Raw genomic sequence first — 14,072 nt, forward strand, 5'->3', positions numbered from 1 at the left:
GCACTCTGATTGGTTGGTTTGAAATCCACCAATCAGAGTGCTCTGTGTCATTTTACACAGCGTGGGAAAGTTCTTTGGAATTTTCCCACGCTGTGTAATTTGACTCATAACACTCTGATTGGTGGATTAAGTAACTAATCAGAGAGTTATGAGTCAAATTACACAGCGTGGGAAAATACCGTGGAAATTAGGGAGTTATCTACCAAGCGGCTGCAACAAAAGTCCCGAAATGCCGGAGTTCCAAAGTTGCCAAAGTTCTGAAGTTTCCGAAGTGCCGAGGTTCCGAAGTGCCGAGGTTCCTTAGTGCCGAGGTTCCGAAGTGCCGAGGTTCCGAAGTTCCGAAGTTCTGAAGTGCCGAAGTTCCGAAGTGTCTAAGATCCAAAGTTCCGAAGTTGTCAAGTGCCGAAGTTCCGAAGTTGTCAAGTGCCGAAGTTCCGAAGTTGCCGAAGTGCCGAATTGCCGAAGTCCCGAATTTCGGAATGCTGATCCGAGCCGAATATTTTCCCCATGCACATGCCTAATAGTCATAGCAGGTTCATGTGCCTCCAACTCTATTGGTTCTGGAAATGTAATACCTTGTAAATAGAATACATTAAAGGGACACGGTAGGCACCCAAATCACTTCAGCTCATTGAAGTGGTCTGGGTGTAGTGTCCCTATCGCCCTTAGTGCAGTAATGTTAAACATTGCAGCACTCAGTCTGCCTCCAATGACTGTCTACCAGACAGCCACTAGAGGCGCTTCCTGAATACAAACGGACCTTTGGTCCAATATCTGGCCCTGGACATCCTCACACTCTGCATGAGGACATCTACCGTCAGATATTTCCCCCCACAGAAAAGTCTAACGCAAGTGGCATTTGCCACGCATTAGCGCCCGCTTGTCGCAGGAAGGAGAAGGAGGTGAAGCCGCAACAGCGCCGAGGGCCATCTGCGCTGGAAAAGGTAAGTAAATAAAGGGTTTTTAAGCTTTGTATGCCTTGCACTCATAATATCCCTCTAACTGAAGCTCACACAAGCCAGTTTAATTATAACTATTGTTAAAATTGTAATAACGCTGATAGGGACTCTTTAATTAATCGCTAAACTCTTTTTGTTCTTTAAAAATAACATAGCAATAATTTGAATCAAGCAGTGCATAGGTATAGCACAAAAATGTAGGATAAAATAGCTCTTTGGGTATGTACTGATGTCCCCAGAAATGTTTAGATTCACTATAGCGTCCCTTAGATTCCAATATTTCTGATAGGGTTTGAAATATTTGCATAGACGTGAATACATTTTTTTGTCACATACAATAAATGAAATAAACATATTTAAATTAAACTTAAACTTAATTAAACTTCAAAAAACAACCTGCTTATGAGTATTGATAAAAGGGCCTTATGACATTTTTTGGAATGCAATGTTATAAACATTTGGACATAATGCTACATGCAGTTCCAGTTACACCAAGCCTCAATATAATGCAATACATTTAAGGCTACTATTGCAGCCTGCAAAGAATCTTTATAGTGTGCCCGGAACCATGAACTCAAGTTGAACAAGCACGAATATTGTCATGCAAAAGAGCAGGGAGATGCACTGCCATTTACAGCTCCTCTACAGAGATGCAAAAGGACAGCATAGAGGCCCATAGTGTAAAGAAAAAACAAAACAAAACAAGAGCAAAAAGGTTTTTAGGAATTAAATTTAATTGTATGCTGTTCTACAAAGTATACCAAATGTTAATACAAGTAGATGCATGGCTAGGGCGGAAGGGGCTATAGGATGTCATTAACCTGTGTGACATATACAAATAACGTCTAAAATGTTAAAGATTCTGAATTTGTATCAACATAAATAAAACATTATTGTATTTGAGAAAAATAAAATAAAATAAACAGTATTTCAATTAAAGATTTACCAGTTGTTGCATTCTTGCGGACCTGAAAGGCGAGAACATGTATTCGTATGAACAAATTAGGCAAATACATTTCATAGATTGAATTCATTTAAAGTTCTTTTCCATATATTTTAAATTCTGTTTTTAGGCACATAGATTCACAATGAGTTGTCGTGTCTGTATATGTATGTTGTGAATTTTCATGTCCTGGCATTTAATGTGCCCAGTATTATAATAAAATAAAATATGGATTTTTATTTTTTTTTATAGAAACAAAATGCATCATAATTATATTAGGTAGCTTTTTTCCCCCACTGCTTTTTAATCTAGATGAGTGTGTGCATTTTTGTGGATGGCATATTTATTCGAATACTTGTCTCAAGTACTTCCACCACTTCCTCCAGACTTCTGTCATGAAAGCAGTGCAGTGTAAGAACACACAGTGTTCTAAATTCTGCTGAACATAATTATTTGTTTGCCTACATTCACCTTTATTTAATTAACCCCTTAAGGACACAGCTTTTGAAATAAAAGGGAACCATGACAGAATATTTCCACCATGTGTCCTTAAGGGGTTAAATTTGGGTTTGTAGCCCTGCCAATGCATTTTGAGTTAGGGTTATTAAGGACTGGGGGGTGATTACGGTGCCTAGAGCCATCAACTCCAGCTTGCATGTATTTTCTCCTACAAATGTGAAGGGAGATGCATCTATAGTAAGTAGGCCTATCAGTCTCCATTGTTCCTTTGTTAAAATCCTGTGCTTTTCAGATATTTAAACATTTGGTTAAAACCAGATCTTACCTGTGTCTACAGATGGTCCACAGCCCATGTCTTCACTGTGTAAAAGGAGCTGCGAGTATGGTGAATTCTTTCTTCCAAACTTATTTCCTTAATGGTTTTGTTCCTGGATTAATTTATTAGCCGCTATTGAAAATCCTAAATCTTTTGCAGAGGTAATCTTCTAAGATTATATCGTAACCCTTTTGAGTGTTAACTGGGCGATATCTGCCTTGAACAGATATAAAATCCTGGCTTGTTTGACCACAGGGACATGTTTAAATATAGAAACATAACATTATCAGAAACATAGCATTATCAAGGTTATTTACCAAACTCTAAATTATAGCAAATTAGATCCACTTGCTAAAATTAAGATGAAAATAGTTAAATTGTATCTATAGCTAAATTGGAGAGTTTCTCCAAATTGGCTAATGCAGATTTAATTAAAGACGGGAGGGGAGGTAAGAATTTTGCATTACTCTTTAACAGTAAATGAAAATGAATACAAATTAAAACGCACAAAAAAAACAAAACCAAAAAAAAAAAAACGTGATAACTATAGAACATACTTATATAGCTCAAACTATAGTCTGTATCAGGGGTGGCCGAACTTCATGCCTGAAATATTTAAGAGACGCATTTTTTTTTGTCAATCTTTATTTTATTGAGACATAGTTACTATGCCTCAATAAAAGAAATATTGACAAAAATAAATAAATAAAATATTTTTTATTGATTTTGTCCTTATTATTTTGTTCTCTTGATTTCATTTTTTTCTATAATAGTGGAAAACAATACAGAACAAATGAGCCATATTTTAAAAATAGTGCTGGACCATCAACATTTCATAATCGGTTGGTTGTTCTGCCTTGACATGTATATTAGTGTGAATTGTCTGTGCATTCTTGATCCTAAGCACTACAAAAAAAATATATAAAAAAATTACATATGTCACTAATGCAGTAGTAGTTTAATTACTGAGGTATATTCCTGCATAAGCAGCCTAATTTTTATAATAAACAGGTTAGGCAAACATGTCTAAGCATGATACATAACAATATTTAATATTGTCTCTGTATATTTATTCCCCCAGTGCCCCCATGTGTCTCATTCCCCAGACTCCCAATGTTTCTCATTCCCCCAGCACCCTATGTGTTTAATTTCCTTGCCTCCTCCTCATGTGTCTAACTCCCTCCCCCCGTGTGCCAGCTTACCTCCTCCGTGTAGTGTGTCGAGCCGCGGGGGTAGAGGAGTTGTTTCCCCCACCCGGTCTGACAGGAAGCAGTTCAGCACTCTCAGTGTGCGCACTTCCTGCCAGACCGGGAAGAGGAAAGCAAGCTCCTCTACCCCAGTCCGCGGCTTGGCCTCGCAACAAGAAATGACCAGCAGGAGGGGAGCGTTGTACAGTGTGCTCCCCTCCTGCCGGATACTATGCCTCCCGGGCCACTGCGCACTAAGGTGGCCGACTGTGTCGCCATACAGTTAAGCTGGTCCTGAAAAGTGCCACAAGCTCCATCAGACCCTCTAAAGAGTTGCATGCGGCTTGCACTGCCATGTCTGGTCTGTATAGTAGATCATTCCAAAGTCAATGTCCCTTGCCAACCTATAACAAAGATGGCAACTCAACAAGAGATCAAAGCAAACACACAAATTAATTCCTGCACAGGCCAATGCACAGATTGAACTGTTTGTCATGTTCTTCAAACCATTCCTGAATTATTTTTTTTTGCAATGCATTATTCAGCTGTAAGAGGTCACTGCCATACGGAAACAGCATGGCCATGAAGGAGTGCACATGGTCTGCAGTGGCGGAACCAATGTAGAGAGAGCCCTTGTGCAAGAAATGTTTTTGGACCCCCCTCAAGAGCAAGAATAGCAAAAAGGTAGATCTCTATCTGTTGTACAACTTCCACAATGCTGTACTAGCTTGAATCTACCATTTGCCCATCCTTGCAGGGTTGTATTTCTGAGCAGTGTTTGTGCGTTTGAATGTAAGCATGTTTTTGTATAGAGCAGGAGTGACCAAACGGTATGTCCACAGATGTTTTAAAGGCATGCCAAGCATTAATGGAGTTGTAGGTCTACATCTGGGGATCTACTTTTTAAGCACCCCTGGTATAGAATATGTGTGTGCATGTAGTGGTGTATTTGTACTGTTGACTTTGGAATGCAGTAGTGTACTTGTGTGTAGTATTTGCGTTTAAATGCAGGGGTGTGTTAGTATGTAGTATTGGCTTTTAAATACAAGTGTGCTTTTGTGTTTAGTGTTGGTGTTGGTGTTTGAATGCATGGGTGGTTGTAAATAATTTTAGTGTTTTAACCCTTTAAGACCGGAGGGCGTACAATTACGTCCTTTTTTTAAGTGTCTCTAAACGCCGCCGGGCGTAATTGTACGCCCTCCGTTTTTTTTTTTTTTACTTACCCGATATATATGATCCAAGTATATATATACACATATACATACACACACATACACTGTCTAGGTGTATTTTACTATTAATATATATATAATTATATATACATATTAATATCAAATTGCACGTAGACTGATACTGATTAAATATATATATATAATTATTGTTATATATATATATATATATATATATAATATAAAAAAAATATGTAAATACGTAAAAAAATAAAATTAAAAAAATAATTAAAAATAAATAATAAAAAAAATATATAGATGTCTTATTTCATTCTAACTGTATTGTGATATTAATATATATATTTATATCAAAATACACGTAGAACGAAATAATATATATATATATATATATAATAAACAATACACAAGATCCAGCGCACTCTCCTATCTACTAAACAGCAACTTCAATGTTGACAGATTTTATTAGTTTGTAAAAGTTTTTTTTTTTTTTTAAAAACACCTAATCTAGGCAAAAAAAATGGGGATTTAGTTACATTATATGATCATACATTGCATAAGCCTGCCACAACGTCAATGTAATTAACCACTTACTTGGGAAAAAATTCCATCTGAGGCTCTCTGCAGTACAAGGCTAAATAGGGACCTGAGATGAGGCACCTGTAACAGGGAGGGGTGCAAAACCAAGGAGTTGGCTAGACTCCCAAATATATATAGGAAACATGGGGGGATGGTTGCACTCACCTAAACATGCTTAAATGGGGTGCTGCTGGAGGCCATATTATACAATAAATACACAAGATCCAGCGCACTCTCCTATCTACTAAACAGCAACTTCAATGTTGACAGATTTTATTAGTTTGTAAAAGTTTTTTTCAGATGGAATTTTTTCCCAAGTAAGTGGTTAATCTCATAAGAGCAGACATTAGACTGTGAGAGTAGGACCTGCCAAAGATGGGGTACATTGACGTTGTGGCAGGCTTATGCAATGTATGATCATATAATGTAACTAAATCCCCATTTTTTTTGCCTAGATTAGGTGTTTTTAAAAAAAACCTTTACAAACTAATAAAATCTGTCAACATTGAAGTTGCTGTTTAGTAGATAGGAGAGTGCGCTGGATCTTGTGTATTGTTTATTGTATAATATGGCCTCCAGCACCACCCCATTTAAGCATGTTTAGGTGAGTGCAACCATCCCCCCATGTTTCCTATATATATATATATATACATAAATATATACGTATATATCACTATATATATACCTATATATAAATAAAAATATTTTAAAAAATTATATATACGTATATATATACACATATGTATGTGTATATATATATATATATATATATATATATATATATATATATATATATACACACATATATTAATTCTACACATATATTTATGTAATATTTTTTACATAATTTGCTAGCACTATATTTAACCCTACAACTTTCCAAGACACCATAAAACCTGTACATGGGGGGTACGGTTTTACTCGGGAGACTTCACTGAACACAAATATTAGTGTTTCAAAACAGTAAAATGTATTACAACGATGATATCGCCAATAAAAGTGACGGTTTTTGCATTTTTCACACACAAACAGCACTTACACGGACGATATTATTGCTGCAATACTTTTTACTGTTTTGAAACACAAATATTTGTGTTCAGCGAAGTCTCCCGAGTATAACAGTACCCCTCATGTACAGGTTTTATGGTGTTTTCAAAAGTTACAGCGTCAAATATAAGGCTTGTGTTTCATTTTTTTCACATTAAAATTCGCCAGATTGCTTACGTTGCCTTTGTGACCCTATGGTAGCCCAAGAATGAAAATTACCCCTATGATGGCATACCATTTGCAATAGTAGACAACCCAAGGTATTGCAAATGGGGTATGTCCAGTCTTTTTTAGTAGCCACTTAGTCACAAACACTGGGCAAAATTGGCGTTTTTTGGATTTTTCACACACAAACAAATACTAACGCTAACTTTGGCCAGTGTTTGTGACCAAATGGCTACCATAAAAGACTGGATATACCCCATTTGCAATACCTTGGGTTGTCTACTATTGCAAATGGTATGCCTTAATGGGTGTAAATTTAATTCCTGGGCTACTATACAGTCTCAAAGGCAACGTAACCAATCTGGCGAATTTCAATTTCAAATGTAACGTGCTATATTTGACCCTGTAACTTCCCAAAACACCATAAAACCTGTATATAGGGGGTACTGTTTTACATGTGCTGAATACAAATATGTGTATTTTATTGCAGTAAAAGCAAACAGTATTATGACATTGACAGTTAAAATGTCATGTAGAACTAAAAAAATAACAAAATTTCGTATTTTCTCCCATTTTCTTCATATTAAATTATGTTTCATAGCTAAATATTTGATATTAAATGAAAGCCCTGTTTCCCCTGAATAAAATGATATATAATAAGGGGGTGCTTTTAATATGAAAGAGGTGAATTACGGTTGGACAGACATTTAGCGCAAATGCCAGGTTTTGTTTACGTTTTGTTTTGTTCACAACTTGTACATTTGGCTCAGTCCATAAGGGGTTAATAAAGGAGCGTGTTTGTATGTAATGTTTGTGTTTGCTTGCAGAGGTGTGTTTGCATGTTGTCTTGATGTTTGATTGCCGAGCTGTATGCACATACACACACCCTGACACACACAGATACTCAAACACTCAAAAACTGACACAGATACATACATGTCATATTTTTTATATTTAAAGCCACCCTCCTGTTAGCATTTCCTTTTGTGTACAGGAGAGTGGCTTGCTTGGGGTCCTGCTGCTGCTGGCTGAGGCTGATGGGAGTGTCTGTGCCTCTGCCTCCTCTTATGCTCTGCTTCCCACACAGTCCTTTCTCTATGCAGCTGGAAGGAAGTGACTGGCACTGACTTCCTCCCAGGCTGCTGATGTGAAAGGGGCCCACATGCACTGATAAAGGTCCCGACTGGACCCCTTTCAGCAATACCCCTTGGGCGACCCTAAGTGCATGGACTTGATGGGCTCCCTGAGCACGCTGCAGTATAGAAAATGCACATATTACTTTGAAGAAATTTGGACTAGTACTATGTCCAACCTTTCTCTAGGTGTCAAGCCTAATGTATTCTGTGTCCTCTTTAAATCTATTAATTCAGCCAGGGTTGCAGCACTTTTAGAGATATCATTTACAAATGAGAAGTGTTAAACAATTAGTTCAAGAAGTAAGCAAAGAGCATCCTATTCAACATTTCTGCCCTACTAAAAGAGGTCGTAATTTGACATTAGAGTGTAGAAGAATAATGTGAGGGAGTACTGCTATGCAAAAAGGGTAATATGTACATGGAATGGTCTCCAAGTGCAATTACTGGTCATTTTAGTTAGCTGTTGGTTTGTATACAGTATTCGATTGTGACAGTTCAATACGTCTGTTCACCTCTATAATCTATACAATCTACTAAAGTCCATTTGCTTTAGATAGAATAACCAAATATGGGCTTGCAGTGCCTTTTAGTGGTGATTTATCAAATTACAATTGCAGGTACACAAATAATAAAAATATGTTTGCATATCTGCTTAGCAGAAGATGAGAGGAGGGACTAGGTGTTTACTGCAGACTATCATCTTAAAAAGGACCATAACTGCCACCACATCACGAGAAAGCATACTGGGCTCATTTTTTGTGCTTATTGGTAAATAGCAGCTGTTAAGCAACATTAATTACAACAAATGGCTAATCATTGCAGATGAAAACATACTGACAGTATTCAGTGGTTCAATCCTGTTGTTAATATTCGTACTCTACTCAAGTCTGCCGTCACTGATACCGAGCACGTGTTTACTATTTTTCAGATTTGAAAAAAATACACATTTTCATTTCATTGCTATAGCAACTATACCAGAATCCAGTAAGCTGCACTAAGTTCAGCACACTTTACCTGCAGTTGTATTAGCAAGTTGCAAGAGTTTATTCACTAAACAGTGAAATCTACTATATTGAAAATCAAACTGCAAATTGTAGGCAAAAGCAATTAACATCTTAAAGGGACACAATAGTCAACTGAACAACTTTAGCTTAATGAAGCAGTTTTGGTGTATAGAACATGCCCCTGCAGCCTCACTGCTCAATCCTCTGCCATTTAGGGGTTAAATCCCTTTGTTTATGAACCCTAGTCACACCTCCCTGCATGTGACTTGCACAGCCTTCCATAAACACTTCCTGTAAAGAGAGCCCTATTTAGGCTTTCTTTATTGCAAGTTCTGTTTAATTAAGATTTTCTTATCCCCTGCTATGTTAATAGCTTGCTAGACCCTGCAAGAGCCTGCTGTATTAAAATACAATTTAGAGATTGAGATACAATTATTTAAAGGACCACTCTAGTGCCAGGAAAACATACTCGTTTTCCTGGCACTAGAGTGCCCTGAGGGTGCCCCCACCCTCAGGGTCCCCCTCCCGCCCAGCTCTGGAAAGGGGAAAGGGGTAAAAACTTACCTTTTTCCAGCGGTGGGCGGAGAGCTCTCCTCCTCCGATCCTCCTCTTCTTCTCCCCGTCGGCTGAATGCGCACGCGCGGCAAGAGCTGCGCGCGCATTCAGCCGGTCACATAGGAAAGCATTCATAATGCTTTCCTATGGACGCTTGCGTGCTCTCACTGTGATTTTCACAGTGAGAATCACGCAAGCGCCTCTAGCGGCTGTCAGTGAGACAGCCACTAGAGGAAATAGGGGAAGGCTTAACCCATTCACAAACATAGCAGTTTCTCTGAAACTGCTATGTTTATGAAAAAATGGGTTAACCCTAGAAGGACCTGGCACCCAGACCACTTCATTAAGCTGAAGTGGTCTGGGTGCCTAGAGTGGTCCTTTAAGGTAAATTATATCTGTTTGAAAGTGAAACCAGTTTTTTTTTTTAATGCAGGCTCTGTCAATCATAGCCAGGGGAGGTGTGGCTAGGGCTGCATAAACAGAAACAAAGTGATTTAACTTAAATGACAGTGAATTGAGCAGTGAAATTGCAGGGAAATGATCTATACACTAAAACTGCTTTATTTAGCTAAAGTAATTTAGGTGACTATAGTGTTCCTTTATAGACTTTAATGCATAAATGTACGTAGATGTGGAATAAATGTCTTTATTCCTCTAGGATGTATTAGGAGTTTTCAGATACTAACTTATCCTTTTAAACTTTACCATATCATGAAGATGGCTTCCAAAGATGAACTACTAAGGGGATGCCTGAGACAACAACATATAAAGTATGCAAAGAAGGAGGAAGGTCCATGGCAAGATAAACGTCTCCATGGGGTGTACCACCAGCAGATAGTGGATGTGGCTCACATAACAAAATCCTACCTATCTTTGCTACATGTGAGTATACATAGTTAGAGGTTCTATTTCAACTGTCAAAAGTAAAGACAAATAAGTCGATGGGGCCTGATGAAATACACCCAAAGTTATTAAAATAACTTAGTGGTGTACTAGCAAAACCATTAACAGATTTATTTAACCAATCATTGTTAACAGGAGTAGTCCCAGAATATTAGCAGATGTTGTACCCATTCACAAAAAAAGGTAGTAGGAAGGAGTCGGGCAACTATAGGCCCATAAGCCTCACTTCAGTAGTAGGGGAAACCATGTTAAAGGAGAGGATTGTTGAACATCTAAAATCACATGGATTTCAAGATCATAGACAACATGGGTTTACTTCATGGAGATCATGCCAAACTAATCTTACTGACTTCAGTAAGGCTTTTGACACTGTTTCACATAGAAGGCTCATCAATAAATTGCAATCTTTGGGGCGGGGCCGAACCGCAGAGCTGGACGGCAGCAATTCATGTCAGCTCCTGCACTCAACGCCTAAAAAAGCGAGAAAACCCTACTAAAACGGCACCTGAGAACCAGATTAAGGCCACCAAGCGTGCGGGGAAACCGGGACACACAATATGCTACCTTCCAAGCGACGACCGACCCGCTTTACACCCCACGAGCCGGTGAGGCCTCCTGGCGTGGCAGGCGAGGGAGAGCCTGCCGCCTTCCCGCCGCCGAAAACGAAGGGAACACAGGCATGGAACCCCCGTTCCCCCCCCCTCTGGACCGGCGGGGGATATCCCGGTCCTACTAAACGAGACTAATCGGCCATGCAAGGCCCAAGCGATAAACCCACAAAGTCCGGAGACGGCGGGCGAAACTCACAAAATGGCGGTCAGCCAGTGCTCCATGGCCGAGCTCATGATCCAGAGGGAAACTAAACTCAGGTACGACCACATATTCCAGACACTCTGGGAGAAGCTAGAGGCTCTACTGCTGCCCCCACAAGCTGGACCTTCACCCAGCGGTGTGTTGCAGGGTCGGAAGCGCAAGAGCAGGGAAAAAAGCGGGATGACCCCCCCTCATAACACGAACACTCACAAGAAAGGGTCCATCTTGACAGCGCCTAAACGGCGCAACACTGCCTCTGGACACAGCCCATACAAAGCTCAAACACCCAAGAGGATTCCTGCGGTGCAGTGGTGCAGGCAGCCCCGCCGGAGAGCATCCACCCAATGCAGGCCCAAACACGGAAAAGCCCAGCCTGACAGAAGGAGAAGATGGCGGATTGTTCAGCATGAACCGACGGAAGCCACTACTATGCCGCAGGCGAGCCACTTCTGCACCACAGGGACAGTCTCACAGACGCTCCATACCTGCACACAAGCGACTGCAAAGGCCTCTCAGCACCCTCAGACAGCCTGGAAGCAATGCCCAATGACGCAGACCTACCTACAAGCCTGGGGCACGGAGGATATCCTCACGAGGCCTGATGAATCAGCAGCCCCCCGCGGACCACTAGTGGGCTCCGACGTACTCCCATCAAAAGGCGTTGGTTGAAAGAGACACTGACACAGGTTCATCGAGTCCTCATAGTTCCAGTAGTGCACAACCATTGCAGCGGAGCTGTCTGGAGGGACGAGAACTATTCAGATTCAAGGGTGGACTATCCTGCTTCATCACTGTTCCGGCAAGCTGTTTATATCACTGTTTATCTGTTATTAGTTTCTAGCTGTCATATCTGACTTGAATTTTTTTTTTTTACGAGTACCTAAGATGACAATACAACCTAACAGGTTACGAGTTAAACTTACATACACTGTTAGATTGCAAAGCGATACTGCTTTATTTAACATCATGACATAGCAATATTTCTTATTTTTAGGAGCCCTGCAGCCTATGTAGGTACAGCATACCATTCCTATCACTAGCCCAGCAGGCCCTACACAAGCGATACTCACGATCACTCTACCGTCACAAAACACTAGACATGCATCCTAATGCTTTCTTTAGACCATATGCACGGCAAGCTAACCCTGTTTACCCCCACACTACTTGTGAACCTGCTTAGTTACAATCTCATATAAGCCTGAGGAAACTACTGATTGTTTAATCTATTTGAATAACCTTATTAACTTGCGCTTATCTCATGTATTTATTTTTTGCATAAACTACTCGCAATAGAACTGATCCTGCATTATTATATAAAAAGGTGCAAGTATTCCATGTACCCCACTGTTATTACTGTCGTTGATACTCATGTGGAATGCCGTTGGGGTACCACATAAGCGCTGTCATATCTTTCTGCACCACAAAAATAAAGAATTTAAAAAAAAATTAAAAAAAATTGCAATCTTTAAGTTTGGATTCCAATATTATTTAATGGGTGAGGCAGTGGCTGAGTGACAGGCAACAGAGGGTTGTAGTCAATGGAATACATTGGAAGCAAGATTTAGTTAGTAGGGTACCTCAGGTATCTCTACTTGGACCCATTCTCTTTAATTTTTTTGTAATGGATCGACGGGCCCCCCCGACTGGGTACCTCCGTTGAAGGATGCTCCTAGCGCTTCCTGAGGACTCCAAGCACTGCAGCAGACACCACAACCACCGAACCGGAGAAGCATACGAATGCTGAACAGGAAAAGCATACAATCAGCTTACACTCCTGGCAGTCAGCATACAATTCAATTCCCCCAATAACGAGACGACACTTCGTTTTGAGGTCAAGCAGAACTGACTGTTCTGGCACATACAGCCTCTTTTATTCCCAATCCACAAACCTAGTACTGCCCACAGGGTTTTAAAATACAACCAATCAATCCGTACAATACACACAGACACTCCCACACAAAATCATCCCCTCTGCCTGTGATATGATTCCTGAACACAATGGGTAATATAATTATCACAGGCAGAGAAATACTGTTTTATAAAACATATCACAGGGACCTCAAAACATGCAATAACCCCATATATCATCGGAACCGGGGAATCTGGGTGAACCACATATCCAAAATTCACCCAGATCCGTTCAGTAGTTTGGAAGATACAGTTTAATGCAGATTCCGCAGAACATATACAGGATATATGAAAAATAATTACTGTATAATGTGTCCCCTGTTGCATAGTTTAAAACTACTGCACAATCTCTTTGTGCACCAAATACTGGCGAGATGGCACTGTGTAGAAAAGTCCACACAGTGTCTGAGTTAAAATGGCCGCCATCCATTGTTCTCACCATGTGCCTCTGATACATGAAATGGTGGCCACCCAGTAACTCCACAGTATGTCCCCAGATGGTTCTTAAAGGGCCAGCAGCAGCATAATAAAATACAATATGCCCAAATACTGTATTTAAAGGGACAAATCTCCCAGGGGCCATAGTCAGCAGGCAGGAGGCGGGCAAACAGGCTTCTCCAATGCCCAGTGGCGAGGTTGGTTTCGCCACAATTTTTATTAGTGATATTGCAAAAGGTCTTGATGGTAAGGTATGTCTTTTTGCTGATGATACTAAGATTTGCAACAGGGTTGATGTTCCAGGAGGGATAAGCCAAATGGCAAATGATTTAGGCCAAATCCAGTTTTTTTTTTTTTTTTTTTTAACGCCCCTCCCGACTCCACTACATCTAATTGTCCCCCTAGTCACCTCCCAAAGGCCCTTGTTCTTCCATCGTTATTTTCTGCCCGGACCTAGGTCCTGTGTGCCGCCA

The sequence above is a fragment of the Pelobates fuscus genome, chromosome 7, assembly GCF_036172605.1.
Source record: "Pelobates fuscus isolate aPelFus1 chromosome 7, aPelFus1.pri, whole genome shotgun sequence".
Taxonomy (NCBI): Eukaryota; Metazoa; Chordata; class Amphibia; order Anura; family Pelobatidae; genus Pelobates; species Pelobates fuscus.